General features: G+C 37.3%; 1 long non-coding RNA gene across 2 annotated transcripts; it reads right to left on the reverse strand.

Annotated features, from left to right (window-relative positions):
• Positions 1-1,288: 1,288 nt before the first annotated feature.
• LOC114484742 (uncharacterized) lies at positions 1,289-17,151 on the reverse strand. 2 transcript variants are annotated; one of them, XR_003677977.1, is made up of 3 exons: positions 16,796-17,151; positions 12,216-12,337; positions 1,289-1,399 (listed from the first exon to the last, which is right to left on the reverse strand). It is a non-coding gene; the product is annotated as an uncharacterized lncRNA (long non-coding RNA). The 2 variants fall into 2 exon arrangements; XR_003677981.1 differs by lacking the exon at positions 1,289-1,399 and adding an exon at positions 3,803-3,942.
• Positions 17,152-17,656: the final 505 nt, after the last annotated feature.

Consider the following 17,656-nt stretch of genomic DNA (forward strand, 5'->3'; position numbering starts at 1 on the left):
GTCTCTGCACCACCAGCCAGGCCTTGTGCACCAGAGTTGGGGAATGGAAGTCATCAAAATTCTGGATGGCCCTTTGTGATGTTTGGATGGTTCTCTATTTAACCCCTGGGGAGACTGGTGTGTGTCTGTTTCATGCCAGACTCAGAGAAAATAGTAAAGATAAAAGACAGGAGGCTGAGGCTTATAGATGTTGTTTTCATAAAGTGTTTGTTTTCCTTGCTGTTAAGACCACTTGTCCAAGTGTATCATTCTGAGTTTTATTAAAGTGCTGCAAAAAAAAAAAGCCAAAATGTTTTTAGACTATATAGCTGTGGGAGCCCAAACATAATGAGCTTCCTCTTTTGAAAAAAAAAAAAGAGAAGAGAGAAAGAAAGAAAGAGAGAGAGAAAGAAAGAAAGAAAAAAAGAAAGAAAGAAAAGAAAGAAATAAAAAAAGAAAGAAAGAAAGAAAGAAAAGAAAGAAAGGAAAAAGCTTAGCTTTTTTCCCCAGCCCTGCCATTAATTCTAAGAAACCTGGAAGCAATTACTGTCCTCCTACCACTCCAAGCCCTTAGTTTTCACCAAACATAAAATGAAAATGAAGATAACCTGCAAAGATTTTATATGACAGAGATTTGTCATATTCAGCCTGTGGATAATTGAAATTTACAATTAACAATTCTGTCAGAAGAAAGTCTTTTAGTCTCAGGGGTCCTTTATTATGTATGCTAATAGGACAATTTAGGATAAAGGCAGGTAGTAGGTTCTAAAAACAAAAGCACCATTATGTAAGTTAAGGAGTAAAACAAGGCATTCACGTATGAGAGAGAAGTTTTAATATATATTTACTTACCTACTTTCAAATAGATAATATATTCATATAGTTCAAAATTCAGACAGTACAAAAGGAGAGAGAATGAAAAGAATCTTTTCACATCCGTCTTCTCCACCCTCCAGTTTTCCTCTCCAGGGGTAATCAGAGCCTCTAGAGTTCTTTGTGTTCTGGCAGAGGAATATTATGCATAAACAAGCAATACCCATATAGTCTTAGGCCCTATCTTCTAATGCAAATAGGAACACACTGTTCAATAACACTGTTCCATGCCTTTTTTTTACACTTACAATATCTCTTGAATGTGTTTTCGTATCAGTATATAAAGAACTTCCCCGTACATGATACCTACCTTAAAATTATGTCCCATAATAGAGGTTCCTTCTAACTGCCCTCACTTGTGTCTGTTTTGTCCTTTATTTTACTGTTTTTCTGTCTCTGCTTTTGTTGTAAACCTTCCTTTCTGTTCCTCTTACATTGCATCTGGCTTAAAGGAAGAAGATCCATCTTGTGCTGCAGTGACCCTAAGCTTCCAAGAACTCTGGTGATAGCATGTCTGAAGAAAATTCCTGAGGTTGGGAGTTTGTACCTTTTTGGAGAGACAGATATGTAACAGGATGTAAGGAGCAAGGAGTAGGAACAATGGGAAATATCAATAGAACCAAGGTGAAAGACAAAGGCAATGTAAGAACCAAACATTTGGGATAATACATCCCAAGTATATCAATCATCGATGATGATTTGGATGACTGAACCAGTAAAAGCTGTTCTTCTATGTGAGGAGTCTGGTAAATGTGCACAAGTGCCTCACAGATTAAAGCAGTAGAAGAGGGATTATGCGGATGGGCAGACAGAAATGTGCACAGGGAGCTATAGAAATCAATGTAGTCGCTCCAGATGGGAATGTAAGTTGATATATTTCTAGTGTCCAACTTAGAAAAAAATATCAAAAGGATTAAAATGCACACTCCCTACGGAATTATTCAGGAACGCCTATTATTTTAGGAAAACAAGGATGAACGAAGTTATCACATTATTCAAAACAGCAAAAAATGGAAACCATCTAACATATCAAACATAAGAGACTAATGTAGTAAATTATGGTGCATCCACAAGCTAATATACTATCAGCTGTAAAACATGTTTATAGGTTTGAGAAAATGTTCTCCATAAATTTCAAAATTATAACAGCAAAAAGGCTCACTCTGTACATTTATTTTAATGTAATGATAATAGCAAATGTTTGTTTAGACTCACCATGTCCCAGATGCTCTTTGCAGCATTTTAACTATGTTAACTCTTTTAAGCCTTACAATACCAAAAAATTAGGAACTGTGATTTTTTTCAAATTTGCCCATGAGAAAACTGAGGTACAGATCAGTTAAGCAACTTGGATGAGATGGCATGGTTGGCAAGTGGAAGGCTGGTAACTGGTCTCAGGTCACTGGTCTCAGGTCTTCTGGTTAATACCCACATATTTAAGCACATGTGACAATGCCTACCTATGTATAGAGAAACCTAGGAGACAAATGGAATTAGGCTGTTTTTGAATGGTGACCATAGGGAGAAAATGCATCTCTGCATAGAAGGAACTCATCTTCTGAAAGCAGCTCTTTAAGAGAGGCACTGAGGGAGATGGGTCCAAGACTGGTCTGCCTGTGGTGCAAGGGTTCAGTTCTGACAAGGCTGATATGGGAAACTGAAATCAAGGGTAAACAAATCAATCTAAGGAGACCTGGAAGGGGCAAAAATACATCAACTCAGTATCTTGAAGATAATTTAACCACAAAATATGCCATGAAAGCATTCAGATTTAAAAAAACAAACAACATTCAAGTGTTCATAAATCTGAACTTACAAAGTGATCAACTATTTACTTATTTTTTCACATCATAATTTCTTTAGTTTATAATGATTGCTTAGGATGCCCTTTACAAGTGAGCTCTCATTGTGCACTTAAAATTAAACTAAAATATTCAAAATAAAAGAGTAAAATGAGCGTCTCTGTTATAAGACAAAGTCCAAAAAATCCTAATATTCAGCTTACATGTTGAATAATTGTGTGGGGAGACATTGCTCATATTTTGTCACTTTTCCTTGGCAATTCTTTCAAAACTACTTTTATTATTGATTTATTATTCTACATTGTTTTTAACAAATCATTTTACCTACATCATTTACCATACTTCTCACCAAATGACTATGTTTCCAGAAGTTCAAACCCACTAACAAATGATGATGACTTGCCACCAGAGAAGCTATTTTAAAAAAGGAACTGCAGCGTTTCTAGACTCAAAGAAATATTCCCATAACATATTTCATAATGTCAACAGTGTTAAGATAAGTATATCTTCCTCAGATGGCTCCTGAGAAGTTCTGACATTTTGTTTAAAGACAGAACTAGTCACATTACGTTATTATCACATATGTAACTTCAAGTTTAAAAAAATCTATTGTATAAATTGAGCTATATTTATATACACATATCTAGAATTTATTTCAAGGCTTGTGGGCACAGTGTTTCTTAAAGTACAATAAACACTATTTTCCTCTTCATTGCATAATAGCCTGGGGCCTTGAGCAAACTAAAGTAAACGACACTAATTTTTCAGTTGTATGTTAAAGCCTTAAATCCACCACATAAATATTCCAAAACCAACTCCGAGCAGTAAGCTGATGGCTGGATGGGAAGCACAGAGCCTTACTCTAAGGCTTTGAGGGAGCAGGGGAAACACGTTTCTTGACCTTCTGTTCTGAAAGGCTTCTTTTCATCTGGTTTCAATTCTCTTGTTTGTGCACCTTGCCATATTTATTATTGAATTCCTGATTTCTTCTCTTTGTTTCATGTTCCGTGTTCCAATGATTTATGAGAAATTGCTGATCTAGATGTTATCTTTGGCATCCAGTGAGTGCACAGAGCCCCTTAAGAATGCTGAGAGAAAAAACGTGTTTTGAGCTGCACAGTGTGCCCAGGCTGAATAGAGGTCCATCATTTCGTGAAAAATGCCAGTCAAAGATGCCTTAATGAGACACATTTTTTTTCTTCAACACAGCAGTAGCAAGGATGTTTTCAAAATCACTGATATTTTTTCGTCTTTGGTGGATGATTTTTGTTAGAAATAAGACGTGGTCCTAAAATAGTGATTTGAGAAGAAATCTGGTCAAAGACAGATTTTTTTTTAAGTTTAGCTCAAGATGAAGTGGCATGTTTTCTGTATCAGTGTTCTGCCTTATTTTGGTTTGACTAAGAAATGAAATATGCTAATGACATTTCAGTTCATTTCTAAACATCTTCATAAAGATGATCTAGTTTATACATGTGTAGGGATTGAGAGGCTTTTTTTTAATGGTGACCAGCTTTCTCTAGCTAAATTAAGTGAAAATTAATTAAAAAGTTTAATGTGCTTGGAGAAAATCATCTAATTAGATAAACTTTTTTTTTTTTTTTTTTTTTTTTTGCGGTACGCAGGCCTCTCACTGCTGTGGCCTCTCCCGTTGCGGAGCACAGGCTCCGGACGCGCAGGCTCAGCGGCCATGGCTCATGGGCCCAGCCGCTCCGTGGCATGTGGGATCTTCCCGGACCGGGGCACGAACCTGTGTCCCCTGCATCGGCAGGCGGACTCTCAACCACTGCGCCACCAGGGAAGCCCCAGGTAAACTTTTTTAGGCTAATCAAAATATTTGGGGAATTTCCCTACATTTCTTCCTCTCCACTAGACACATCACCAGAAACATTGCTCTCACTGAACTTTTTCTAGGCAAGGCCTCTGTTTTACCAAAGCACTATATCGAACACACTAAAGCAGACATGTATCAGATTCCTTAGTAGACTTAGTGCTTTGTGACCTTATCCATAGAATTTAATAATTTCTAAGTGACTACGGGGTAAGATGGGTCAATATATCGAGTCCTAATTATTTAAAATTACATTATTCATTCATTTCCATCTTATTTCTCAGACTAAAATCAGAAAAGCAACACAAAGAATGAAGACAACAGGTAAAGAGGTTAAGGAACACTATAATAAACAGTGTACCTGCAATAAAAGATATATAATTTAAAAAAGAGAAAAGTCCCCTTTTTTCATGATAATAAGGGAGAAAGTGGGTACTTTTTCTCTGTTTCTGCACACACAAATATCAGCTGTGATAGAGCACCTAGAGCAATGAATACATTTCTAGTTTGGTAGTTAAGCAAATTCAGCAAGGAAGTAAATACCTAATTATTTTAATAAATCAAATGTTCATTTCTGCAGTTCCAAATACTTAAATCCTAGGGTGCTTAAGAAATAATTTTAAAAACTGAAGATTTCTCCTGCAAATTTTAAGGATTTTTATAGGACATATATAATATACCTCAATCTTGACCAAGAGCAAATCTTTGATTTCCAGGGTTGTTCTTTAGAGAGCTCATCAACTTAGCTTCCAAAACTCAAATTTAACATTGTAGGAAACAAAATGTTAATTTCTGGGTGGTGGGATTAAGTATGATTTTCATTTTCTTCTTTATGCTTTCCTATTTTGTATGGTTTTTATAGTGTTTATCACTTTCATAATTTGGGGGAAGGATACTGGAAAAAAAAATCCTGGGTTACCAAATACACACTGTGCAGTTTACAAGTCATGGCACAATGGTGAAGAAAGGAGTTTTGTTGCAACAAGGTTTCATAAGGATGGCTACTGACCTACTCTACATTCTGGGATTCAAAAACAGCCATAGATGTAATCTTGTATCCATCTAGGTTAGGTACCTGAGTGTCTTTTCTGAGAATTTTATTAAAAGTTCAATTAAGAAGAAACAAATAGGGAGAGGAGTGGACTGGGAGTTTAGGGTTGGTAGATGCAAACTATTACATTTAGGATGGATAAACAACAAGGTCCTAATGTATAGCACAGGGAGCTATATTCAATATCCTGTGATAAACCATAATGGAAAAGAACATAAAAAAAAGAATGTGTATAGGTGTATAACTGAGTCACTTGGCTGTACAGCAGAAATTAACACAACATTGTAAATCTACTATACTTCAATAAAAAGATAGTAATAAATAAAAATAAAGAACCAAATAAAATGACTTGTGATAAAGTTAATAACAGAGGCCAAAAAAGCTTTAAACAAAGCCGCAAAACAAGGGATTTCCCTGGTGGCACAGTGGTTAAGATTCTGCGCTCCCAATGCAGGGGGCCTGAGTTTGATCTAGATCCCACATGCATGCCTCAACTAAGAGTTCACATGCCACAACTAAGGAGCCCACCTGCCGCAACTAAGACCCGATGCAACCAAATAAATATTAAAACAAAAACAATATCATATAAATAGTATACAAACAAAACGGTATTATCCCCAAACTGTTCTAAGATACAGAAGAAACCATGAATCAGAAAGGATTAGAGAAATTACTAGGGAAGCCATGGTCCCATCTAGAGTCTTGGATTCTCAAAGCCTTGTTCAAAATCATTTGAGGGCTACAGCTCTGTGCCCCTTGCTGGACTGTATCACATGCTAGTCTCAGTCCTCACTCAAACATTTTGTTTCTTTATATTGTGCTTGAATTCTTGGTCTTTCTGTCTCCAATTGTTCAAGTCTCAGGCTTCAAGAAACAATGCCTTCTTTAATTATATTGCTAGTCACCAGCTACTTCAGTCTCTAATTGCTGTATCACAGACCTTTGCAGATATGACTCTGTTCAAATGCCATAAATGTCCACAGTTGTTACTGGTACAAAACACCTTCTTCTCTCTCAGACAATGAGTGAACAGGGGGTTTAGACTCCTGGACCTGCCAGGCAGTGCAGTAATTTTCTTTACAATGAAGATATAGGCTGTCACTCATCCTCACAGGCTGACTCTGTTTTCACCCAACAGCAGTAGGCACTTAGGCCCCTGCCCTGTTTTACACAAGAAAGACTTTGAGATTTTTTTTACTACAGATTTCAAATGGGAAATAGAAAAGAGGTCTTACATTACACATTCTCAGAAAACTGCAGCAAACATCCAAATCAGTGCTGTCTCTCCTCCCTCACTCCCCAGCTTTGCTGCCAGCTGGGGTTTTCCTTAGCACCCTTCATCCTTCAAAGAGCCCCCAGCCCCTCTGGCTCCCTTTCCTTCCTCCAATCTCTCACCTCCAACCTGAATACTTATATACCCAGTTGTCAGCAAATTAAGACCCTTCTTTATAAAGTGGAGGGGGTTTATGAACAACAATTTTATTTTCTCTCGTTACGTTCACACTAAGTACTCACAACAAGCCTTCATGATAGGTTTCAGCATCTCTAATTTACAGAGGAAGTCCAGGGTATAAACCCAGGTTTTCTCTCTCCAGAGCATCATTCTAAACTACTATACAGTGTCTATTTCCTTGTATAATCAAAAGATGTCTCTATAACCCTCACATAAATCAGTGTAAAATACCCAAACATCAAAATCCAGGCAGCTACAGATACAGTAATGGATCTTATGATGCAAGACAAGAAATAACCACAGAATTATGTTTTTGTTCGTCTCTTTGTTCTAATAATGAAGGAAAACATCTCAAGGTCAAGTCCACCTCTGAGGTGGTCTCCCTTAAGAAAACAATGCTTGGACAGCCTATACACCCTACCTATCAGAGTCACATAAATAAAAGAAATCAATTTGTGGCACCAAGCTGGTATGCAGAGTAACATTAAGCCAAACATTCTTAACTTCCAGTATTTATAAAGATGCATGTAGTAGTAAATAAATTGCGTGGTGGTGCAATAGAAGTAGAAATATGGTTTGTGAAGATTCTACACTTTAAAACCTGGAATTGAGAACTGTAGAAAAAGAGACTAAGAAAATCTGCACCTTTATTATCAGTCCTTATCGAGTAAAGGAACTGTGACTTGCCTGAGGTGTGAGCAACCATGGGAGATAAAAGGACAACGATGAATGAACCTGGGTAAAGACAGGATAAGACCCAGTAAAATGAGTAGAAGTTTTACTGGTAAAAATGAGTCCTGATCCAAACTCTCAATGCCTTCCCCTGCACCACACTCCCAACTTGCTCTACACCCTTGAATATAACCAAAAAGAGCTTCCTTTTTCTTGCCTTTGAACAGAGGAAGCAAAGTTGACAAAGCAAAAACTAGGTATGATGTGATGAGGGGAAAAGATGGCTTATGTACTTTGGAGAAGAAAGACGCTGCACAGGAATTGGCTATGGAAGCTGCCAGGGAGCTATCCACAGGAGTGAGACTACCCACATGCTTTGACTCACCGTTGATGGGGAAAGAGCGACCGTCCCATATGCAGCTGGGCTGAAAGACGTGTATCTGTCAGAAGGGGCTAGATTTTGCTGTAGAAACAAACTTCAAAAATCTCTGTGGCTTAAAAGTGTTTATTTCTCACTCACACTTCCGTATCCATCACAGATTGGCAAGGATGCTCACTGAGCCATCAGGGACCAAGGCTGATGGAGATGCCATCTCAACATGTGCTTCCACAATCACCAAGGCGCAAAAAGGGGCAGTGGCAAAACATACACTGACTTTTAAAGCTGCCACCCGGAAGTGGCATCTGTGACTTTCCTCTCATATTTCATTGGCTCAGGCAAGTCATATGGCCACAGTTAACCTCAAAGGGAGTTGGGAAGGTGCAATCTCATCATGTGTCCAGAAAGAGAGGTGGAATTTTTGGGAACAGGACTGATGAGTACCACTAGGAACCTCAATGCTATTTTAATAAGGCAGAGGTGGCAGGTTGTCCTTCCTCAATTTCTCTGCCTCCAAAGAAGGGGACAAAGGCTGTCCACGTGCCCCCATGTTGGATCAGCCGTGTTGGATTAGCCTCACCATTCTTTAATGAAGATGGATTACAATTAGCAGCAGCAACTCTCTGTACTTCTAACTCTATATTAACTAAAACCCATATATCAACGTTGGGTTTAGTAAACTGCATATCATTCATTCTAAGGGTGGATTTATTCATTTCTAGGTAATGCTTTTAGCTATCTTTAGGTAAAAATCTTGAGTGAAGAGTCATATCAAAAAGTGATAAGAAAGGGATCATCCTATTTAGATACCTGACAATTGCATTTAAGATTCTTAATATTCACTTTCATATACTGCTGGTTAAAATATCACTTGACACAATCGTTTTGGAAAGAAATGTGGCAATATATATCAAGAGCCTTAAATTACCTCGCATTCTTTTACCTAGCAATTCAACTGTTGGAAATCTATCCTAAACAATCCCAAATGTTTAAAAACAAAACATTATGTTCATTGCCATAATGTTTATAGTAGCAAATTAATTTAAAATAACCCCCAAATGTCCAAGACTAAAGAAGTAATTTAAGCAAATTATGGTAAATCTACATGAGGTATCCAATAAAAATTGTTTGTGGGGAAAGTGATTACATTATAATATTAACTAAAAAATAAGGGTACAAAATTATTCATATAGTGTGATCACAAATATGTTGAATGTACCTATACATATATATTTTTGTACATATTTTCACATTCATTGTGAGCAGACCACTTCGTACAATGGTCCTAAACAAGACCTGTTTCCCTTTGGATATGATTCATGTTATAAATGCACAACTGAAGGACTAGCATTATTTCTTAATTAGTGACACAGACCAACACCAATGTGCTGACGATGTGAGGGTATGTAATAGATGTTGAGCTGATTTTAGAAAGTTGGAAGATAGAGGCAAACACATATATAAAAAAGAGAACACTAGGTAACTTATTTGGCAAAAACCGATTTTCAAAGTTATCAGAAGAAATTGATTCAGTACAAAAAGGCCTAGCCGGAAAAGACCTAGTAGATACATTATAAACACTGAGACTGTTCTGGAGCATAATTCTGGGATGTGTGTATATAGTAATAGATGCCTACAGAAAAGTAATCCTCCTATATATTATGCCCTTAATACACCAATGCATACAAGATTGAGGCTAGTTGTTTTTTAATAATTATAAAGTTTGTTAAATGGTTACAATGGAAAAATCTTGAAGGGAATTGAGATTATTTAAGCTAGAAATAGAAGCTGAGAAGAAAATCAATATTCAATGAGGTAAAGGTATATTTGTGAAAATGTTAACGAGCAGTTCTTTTAACGGTCCTTAACATTGACTCTATCAAATATCTGATGAAAGCAGACAGACTTAAGACAAATTAGAAAGCATTTCCGAAGTAGCAAAGTAACAACATTCTGGAATATAATGCCAAGGAAATTCGGCAGTGTCCCTCCATAAGGTTTCTTTTGTTTGAAGGAACGGGAAGATGGCCACCTCTCTTTCAGAATCTGAGGTAATTTTGTTTGGGCTGGGGATGACTAAATGATTTCTCAGTTGTTTTTCCAGTTTGAACTGGAGATGCCCTGCTCTCTACATGACTTTTCTGACTTTTTTGAAGCAGAGAAAACCAAGACACTCTTTTCAAAAGCAATTAGGTTTATTCTCAGTCATATTACCTATGATGAACTAATTTTGGATTTAAAAAAACTTTCTTACAGTAACTTCAGAAATAATTTTTTAAAATTAATTTATTTAATTTATTTATTTTTGGTTGCGTTGGGTCTTTGTTGCTGTGCGCGGGCTTTCTCTAGTTGCGGCAAGCGGGGGCTTACTCTTTGTTGCGGGGCGCGGCCTTCTCATTGGGGTGGCTTCTCTTCTTGCGGAGCACGGGCTCTGGAGCTCAGGCTCAGTAGTTGTGGTGCACGAGCTTAATTGCTCCGCGGCGTGTGGGATCTTCCCAGACCAGGGCTCGAACCCATGTCCCCTGAATTGGCAGGCGGATTCTTAACCACTGCCCCACCAGGGAAGTCCCCGGAAATAATTTTTTGCATACTTATTTTTCTTGCTTACTAAAATAAAATAAAACTTATAAAAGTTTCATTATCTCTTTTCTAAAAGCCTTGGAGACAACTGTATTTAAAATTCAGTACTTTTCTAATTTTGAAACAATAATATGGTACAAATACCACATATTATGTAGCACTCCCAGTGAAGTTGAGGCAGTATCCATAATCAAACATATTAATAGTTCTGCAGTTATTCATACAAATATTTGCACTAAGTGAGGTAAAGACTATGAATAGCCTCGCATCAACCTAGGTTACATTTTCCAACCAAGTAAGTTACAAAAACCTTTGGTTTTCAGAATGGGTTACAAGATAAGATACAGAATGTCCAGATGAATTTGAATTTCAGATAAACAACAAATAATTTTTTAGCATATGTCCCAAATATTGCATGGAACACACTTGTGCTAGAGAAGTTATTCGGTATTTATCTAGAATTCAAATTCAACTGAGTTTCCTGGTTTTTTTATTTGCAAACTCTGGCTTTTTGAATTTCAGAATTGCAAACAAGTGATTGTGGACTTGTATCGAGAAATATCCTAACTGAAATACTATTATAGGTATTACCGTTCCGGGGGTGGGGTGTGGTTTGGGCCCTTTTGAAGGGAGTCACAAGAAACAAAGTTTTATGAAACATGCTTTATATGAACAGAGTATGTAAAATATAAGACCCATGCAAAGGCACCCATGTTAACGACTCAAGATATTTCAAAAATTATAAAGAAAATGGTTACTCTAAAAACCATTTTAATATGTAGTTCTTCCCTGTTCCACATTAAAGTTCCTTATCTATCAAGCATTCCTTTTATAAAAATTCATAAGTTCTCCTGTAACAAAGATATAGCTCCATCTAATGGAAAAAAACATCCAATTACACCCCTTCATGGAGCTAGGAATATTTCCATGAGCGTTAGTAAAACCATAAAGTATGTGTAGGCCACAGACACACACACACACACACACACACGCTCTTCTGTGCTGCTTTGTTTTTTTGAAACCAGATAGGACCCAAAGGTACTTAGTCATAGTTTATGCAAGATCTGCTCTTTCCCTTAGATTCGGACTAAATAAATGAAATTGGGATCTCTGGGATCCACCCATTCCTTCCTCTCAAACCAAACCCTCAATGCCTCCTGCCCAGGTAACTACTAGTGTCTCTTAGCTAATTGTTTTTGAGGGGGGCTATTTTCCCAGCCTTCATTCTCTCCCAACTAATACATTCTGCATGTTATTTTCAGACTAAATTTCCTAAGACATGGCCTTCATCATTTCATTCCCCTGCCTTAAAACACACATCTCCATTTCATTTTGTTCCTTACTCTCACCCCAACCTAACTATCCAAACTTTTCCCTTCCTGCTCCCCATATTCCCATCCATTCATGCCATGTCGGTAGCTCCATTTCCTTTTGCTCATTCATACTTTAGCGCCTGGCAGTAATGGAACAAAAAAAGTTCGTGGAATCAGACTGTTCAGACTCAAGCTCAGCTGCTTAATCACTCTGAGCCTCAATTACTTCATCTATAAAAATATAATATATACGTAATACAAACAGTATAGCCCTGGACTTACCTTTTTGCTTAGTTCAGTTCGGTTGGGGTTTTATGTCCTTTGCAACTTCATGAGTCTTACCTCTTGAAAAAGAGAAAAACAGTCAGGAGCTGGCCTGGCACTCACAGGCCGACAAAGGTATTCTGTAAAACATAAAAAAATTCATAAAATATTAGCATCAGACAAAGTCACTCTGTGACCATGAGAGAGCAAGACAAAAATAAGGCAATTTAGTAATCATGTCTGAGCAAAGGCAAAAACAACAACACTTTCCAAACCTCAAAAATGATCAAATATTCCCATTTTCTGGCTAATATAAGGAACTGTTGTTACTTTATTATTACAGTTTTAGCCCCAATTAATTCTTCCTACCTCCTAGGTAAGATTCAGAAAGAAATCCAATCACAGAATTATTCCTACTTCTGATAGCACCCAAACTTGAGCCAATTACTGTTATTTTAAACCCTCCCTGCATCACCTAACACAAGATGCAATCCTATAACTAGGCCTGCCACATAAGGTTTATGTGCATTTGTTTTGAACCAGACAACAGCAAGATCTACCCAATAGCAAGGGTAAGGTCAGAGAGAAAAGGCATCAAAATCCATTCCTTCAAAATTTTGAGTTTATCTCATTAGTCTTCTTGTTAAATACGGATAATTCAAAGTTTTCTTACTGATTTTATTTTTTATTTTATTTTTCCAAAATTTATATTTATTTATCACACCATTTAGAAGAGAAAACCTTTCACTCTGGAAGTACTTCAGTTGACGTTTCTCAGTACTAATTTTATAAACAAACAAGCCATGTCCTCCTTGTTTAAGGTACTTGAATAAGAACTGTTAAAAAATGGTCCATTTATTTTGAAAATATCTCCCTCTTGAGGGCATTACTATTTATGCACCAATATACTTTTAAACTGCAGCCCTCTGATACATACCGGTGGGTGGAAACAGAAATAAATTAATACAAACATCTTGGAGGACAACTTGGCAACATCTATTAACATTTCAAAACCCATGAGTACTAAAACCTATAGGCAAGGACAGTCACACAAGCACTATGTAAGTCACCAAAACTGTAGGCCACCTAAATGTCCAGCTCTAGGTTACAAGTGTAATGCATACAATGAAATACATGTTAACTATTAAAAGTTAGAAAATCTATATATACTGACATAGAATCATCTCCAAGACATGCTTGTACACGTATAAAAATACCTCCAGATGAATGCTGGTAATAGCTATTGCCTCTGAGAGAAGAAATGGGTCAGGGGGAGGAAGACATACTTTTCATTGTATACCCTTTCCTTATAAACTGATTTTTTTAAACCATCTATATGTATTTTCTGTAAATCAAAAATCTAATAAATTCAATGCTTTGTAAAATTTTAATTTTAATTTATTTATTTTTGGCCATGCCACGTGGCATGTGGGAGCTTTAGTTCCCCGACCAGGGATTGAACCCATGCCCCCTGCAGTGGAAGCGGGAAGTCCTAACCTCTGGACTGCCAGGGAATTCCCTAAAATTTTTAAAAAGAACTTACATATAAAAAAATGTACAAATCTTAAGTGTGAAGGACAACAAATTTTCATAAAGTTAACATAAGCAAGTAACAAAAACTCATATCAAGAAAAAGAGCACTGCTAATGTATATTTAAAAGAAAATCCCAGCCATTTAAAAATTTTACCTGTAAATATTTCAGTACGTATCTCTTGAGAAAAGATTTCAGCCTAAAGTGGAACGGGAGGATGTGAAATGGAGACTCTCAGGCATGCACCCTCAGGAAAATAAAACTTAAGAACGGAAAGACTGATTTCCTGAAACTTATCTCCTGACCAATGAACATCCACCAAGAATCCCTCCCCATTTTCTATGAACTTACTGCCTGAACTCTGGCTGAACTCCCCATTCTTTGCACTTTTTGCCCATGAATACCACCTGCCCCAAACCCTCAACAGACTCACCTGTAGCTTGGTGTGTCCCAGATTGCAATTCTCCTGCTATTTCCAAATGAACTCAATTTCTAACAATTCGAGCCTGCCTCAGTTTACCTCTTTATTTAGACTGATATTCAACATATACCATAATACCATTAATAATAAAAAATTTAAAAGCATAACCATAATACCATTATCACACCCAATAAAATTAACAATAATTAGAATTTTAAATATTTAATGCTTAAATTTTTTAATACCCAGTTCATGTTCAGTTTTTTTTTGCTCATCTCAAAAATGTCTGTTTACATTTGATTTGTTTGAATTATGATCCAGAAAGGTCCACGTATTATATTTGGTTGATTTTTCTCTTAAATCTTTTTATTCTGTAAAAGTCCCATCCCTTTTGGTTAATGCTACTTCTTTGTTGTTGAAGAAACTGGTCATTTATCTTAGAATTTCTCACATTCTGCATATGGCTGGTTGAATCCTCCTGGTGTCGTTTAACACATCTTCATCCACTGTAGTTTTTGTAAGCCAGCAGGCAGACCTAGAGACTCGATGTGCTTTCTTGAGTTGGTAAATAAAAGTGCTCTATGATGCAGTATGTTTGGGAAATGCTGTATATTTTTATAAATCAACACATGGAGATTTACAAATGAAGACCTGAAAAGTCCCAAAGTGAGGAAATATTTAATTTTGCTTAACCGTGCATTTCCCATGTGTTTTGTTGTTATTGTTGTCGTACTACCTATTACACTCACATGGAACTAGAGTCCTGTTCTACACACTCTGTATACACTGGAGGAAAAGATCTGAATGGTCTTCTCAGCATTCCATAATTTTGTATGGTGCAAGACACACTGCAGATGTTCATAAAGGTTTGCTGATAGATTGATCCTGCAGACATTTATTGTGTGTTTTGTATTTATAGGGTACTATACATGGAAACACTATTCTTGTTCTCAAGAAATAAGACTGAGTTAATGAATCAGCAGGTGTCCAGGAAGCAAAGGCACTGGGCTCATTTAAAGGATAAGGCAGTAAAAAAAATCTGCTGTGTAGACTGCAGTCATGGAGAGGAAGGCCTGGTGGGGTTCACTGGGGGTAAGCTCCAGTGGTGAGGTCAGCTTTGCAGCTGAGCAACAAGAACTGGCAGCAAGTCAGAGCTGAAAAAGACCCCGGAAATCATCCATTCTAGTCTCTTCATTTACAGAGGACACGAAGCCCAGGAACAGGAAAGGACTCTCAATAACAGCTTAGAACTAAATGAGGGACACATCTTAGAACTAAAACCCAGCTGTTCCTGCTGCTAAATTTAATAATACCTTGAAAAATTCCCTTTCAAAATTATTTTTGTTGTAGGTAAACTGTTTCGTTTTGTCTTCTCTCTGGAAGCTTTTAGGATTTTTTCTTTATACTTTGGAGTTCAAAAATTTCTTCAAGGTGTGTCTAAGTATGAGCTTTTCCCTTCATTCTGCCTGGCTTACAGTCAGACTTTTTAATATGAAGATCCAAGCTTTTCCCTTCATTCTGCCTGGCTTACAGTCAGACTTTTTAATATGAAGATCCAAGTTTCCTTAGGCTCAGGGAAACTTTCATCATTTCATTGCATTTCTATATCTAGACCAGTTGTTTCCATTTGTTCATCCAGTCGTTTTATCTTTGATGTTTTTTTCATTTTGGGTCATCTTTAGTTGATCCTTCCACATTTATGAATGAAAGGTCCTGTTTATGATCTGGCTTGGGATTCATCTGTAGTTATATAGATTTCTTTACATAGAAAGGCACACAGAGAAAAATTTGACCTTGAGGTATTCACAGTCTAGTGAGGGAGGATAATGAGTAAACCAAAAATTCTGTCAGAGGGTCAGAATGCCTATAGTGCAGCTTAAGCAAAAAGAAAAGGTGGTGGTGTCAGTTTGTGTGCCCGGAAATTCCAAGTGTGCCCCTCATCCAACTTCAGTAGCTGCCTCTGGCTCTCCTGGGTTGGGCTGGAAATGGAGGGGCTGGCAGAGAAAAAGTAAGGGTAGAAAGGTCAGACTTAAGAGCAACGGTTTGGTGGCATGGTTCTCTGGACAAGAAGAAAGTTCAAGCCTTATTCTTTATCTCAAAGGATACTGTAAACAAAGAATGATGTCCACCATTCCAGTTCTACAGGGGTTAAGCAGTTAGCCACTGCAGTCGCCCTTAGGGGAATTCAGGATGGAGAAAAACAGGAAATATTCTGTGCTTTGGTATACTGGCCCTAGACAGTTAAGATGCACATCTAAGGAATAATTTCAATGAACCCAGCTTCTTGCACCTTCCCATACACAGAAAAGCACTAAAATCATTAATGTGAGATGTCTGTTCTTTGTGAATAGCAATAATCTTTTGACATTTGACTACATGTTTTTTTTACAGCAAAAACCCTCATATATATCCTGGTCCCTCCTTTATCTCTTCAGAGGAGTTCCTCAAAGCTGTCTGAGAGGCTGTTTCCTGGGCTATAATCCTCAGTAAGGTCCATGAATAAAACTTAACTCATAACTTTTATGTTGTATGTTTCCATTTCAGTAGACAATACATATCTGAATTTCTCAAAGATTTATCACTGAGAATCTTTATCTACAACATTTGTGGCATGGGCAATGCTTTTTCTTAGAACTTTCACTTACCACTTGTAGCCTCTGGGTACTTGGTGGTTCATTCTACACAGATTCTTTTTGTTTGGGGTCCCCTCTCTCTCCCAAGTAGTCCTCTTAAGCAGACAAAAATTTAACCCAGGCGCCTGGTCCTTCTTCATAGACCACATTTGGTCCAGAGAAACATTTGTTCATCCTTGCATCTGTGGACATGCATTTCTCATTGCTCTGCTGTAGGTACACTGCTCCGGCCAGTACCGTGGGCCTTAATTTCTCAAGGATGAGTCAAACACCCGGGAGTCTTCAACTTCTCATAGGTCCTGGACGTAGGTAGTGAACTAAGGCTTGTAAAACTGGAACCTGAGCACCTCCTTTGCAAGCTCTACAGAGACTATAAGCACCTTACTTTGGAAGTGGGAAAATTTGACACGTTTAACTTTGTTCTCAGTTTTTGGGATCTCAGCTGAAAGGAAAGAGAAAAAGTCTCATTGTAAAAGCTTGTTTCATGCCTAGAAGAAAAGTGTAGGAGTGATGAAATATGGAATCTTCCATGTTGTTTCTAGAAAGCAGTGGGCCAGCTCCCATGATTGATTTTATTGCAACAAAGGTATGTGCCAGACAACCACTTTAAGCCGGTTTGTGGGTCTCAAGCAGTAAACAAAACAAAACAAAATACTGGTTCTCCTAAGCAGCTGAATGGAACCAGTTGAATGTGTATCACTATGAGAAAGAACTGCCTGGCAGAGAGAGAAGTTTAGAAACATTTTTACACTAAATCTTTTACACAGAATGACCACTGAAGTCAGACAGACCTGGAATTTATTAGCTGTGTGACCACAGGTAGACAGTTTGTCACTCTAAGCCCTTGGTTTTCTGACTTGTAAAAGGGAAATA

The sequence above is a fragment of the Physeter macrocephalus genome, chromosome 1 (genome assembly GCF_002837175.3).
Source record: "Physeter macrocephalus isolate SW-GA chromosome 1, ASM283717v5, whole genome shotgun sequence".
Classification (NCBI taxonomy): domain Eukaryota; kingdom Metazoa; phylum Chordata; class Mammalia; order Artiodactyla; family Physeteridae; genus Physeter; species Physeter macrocephalus.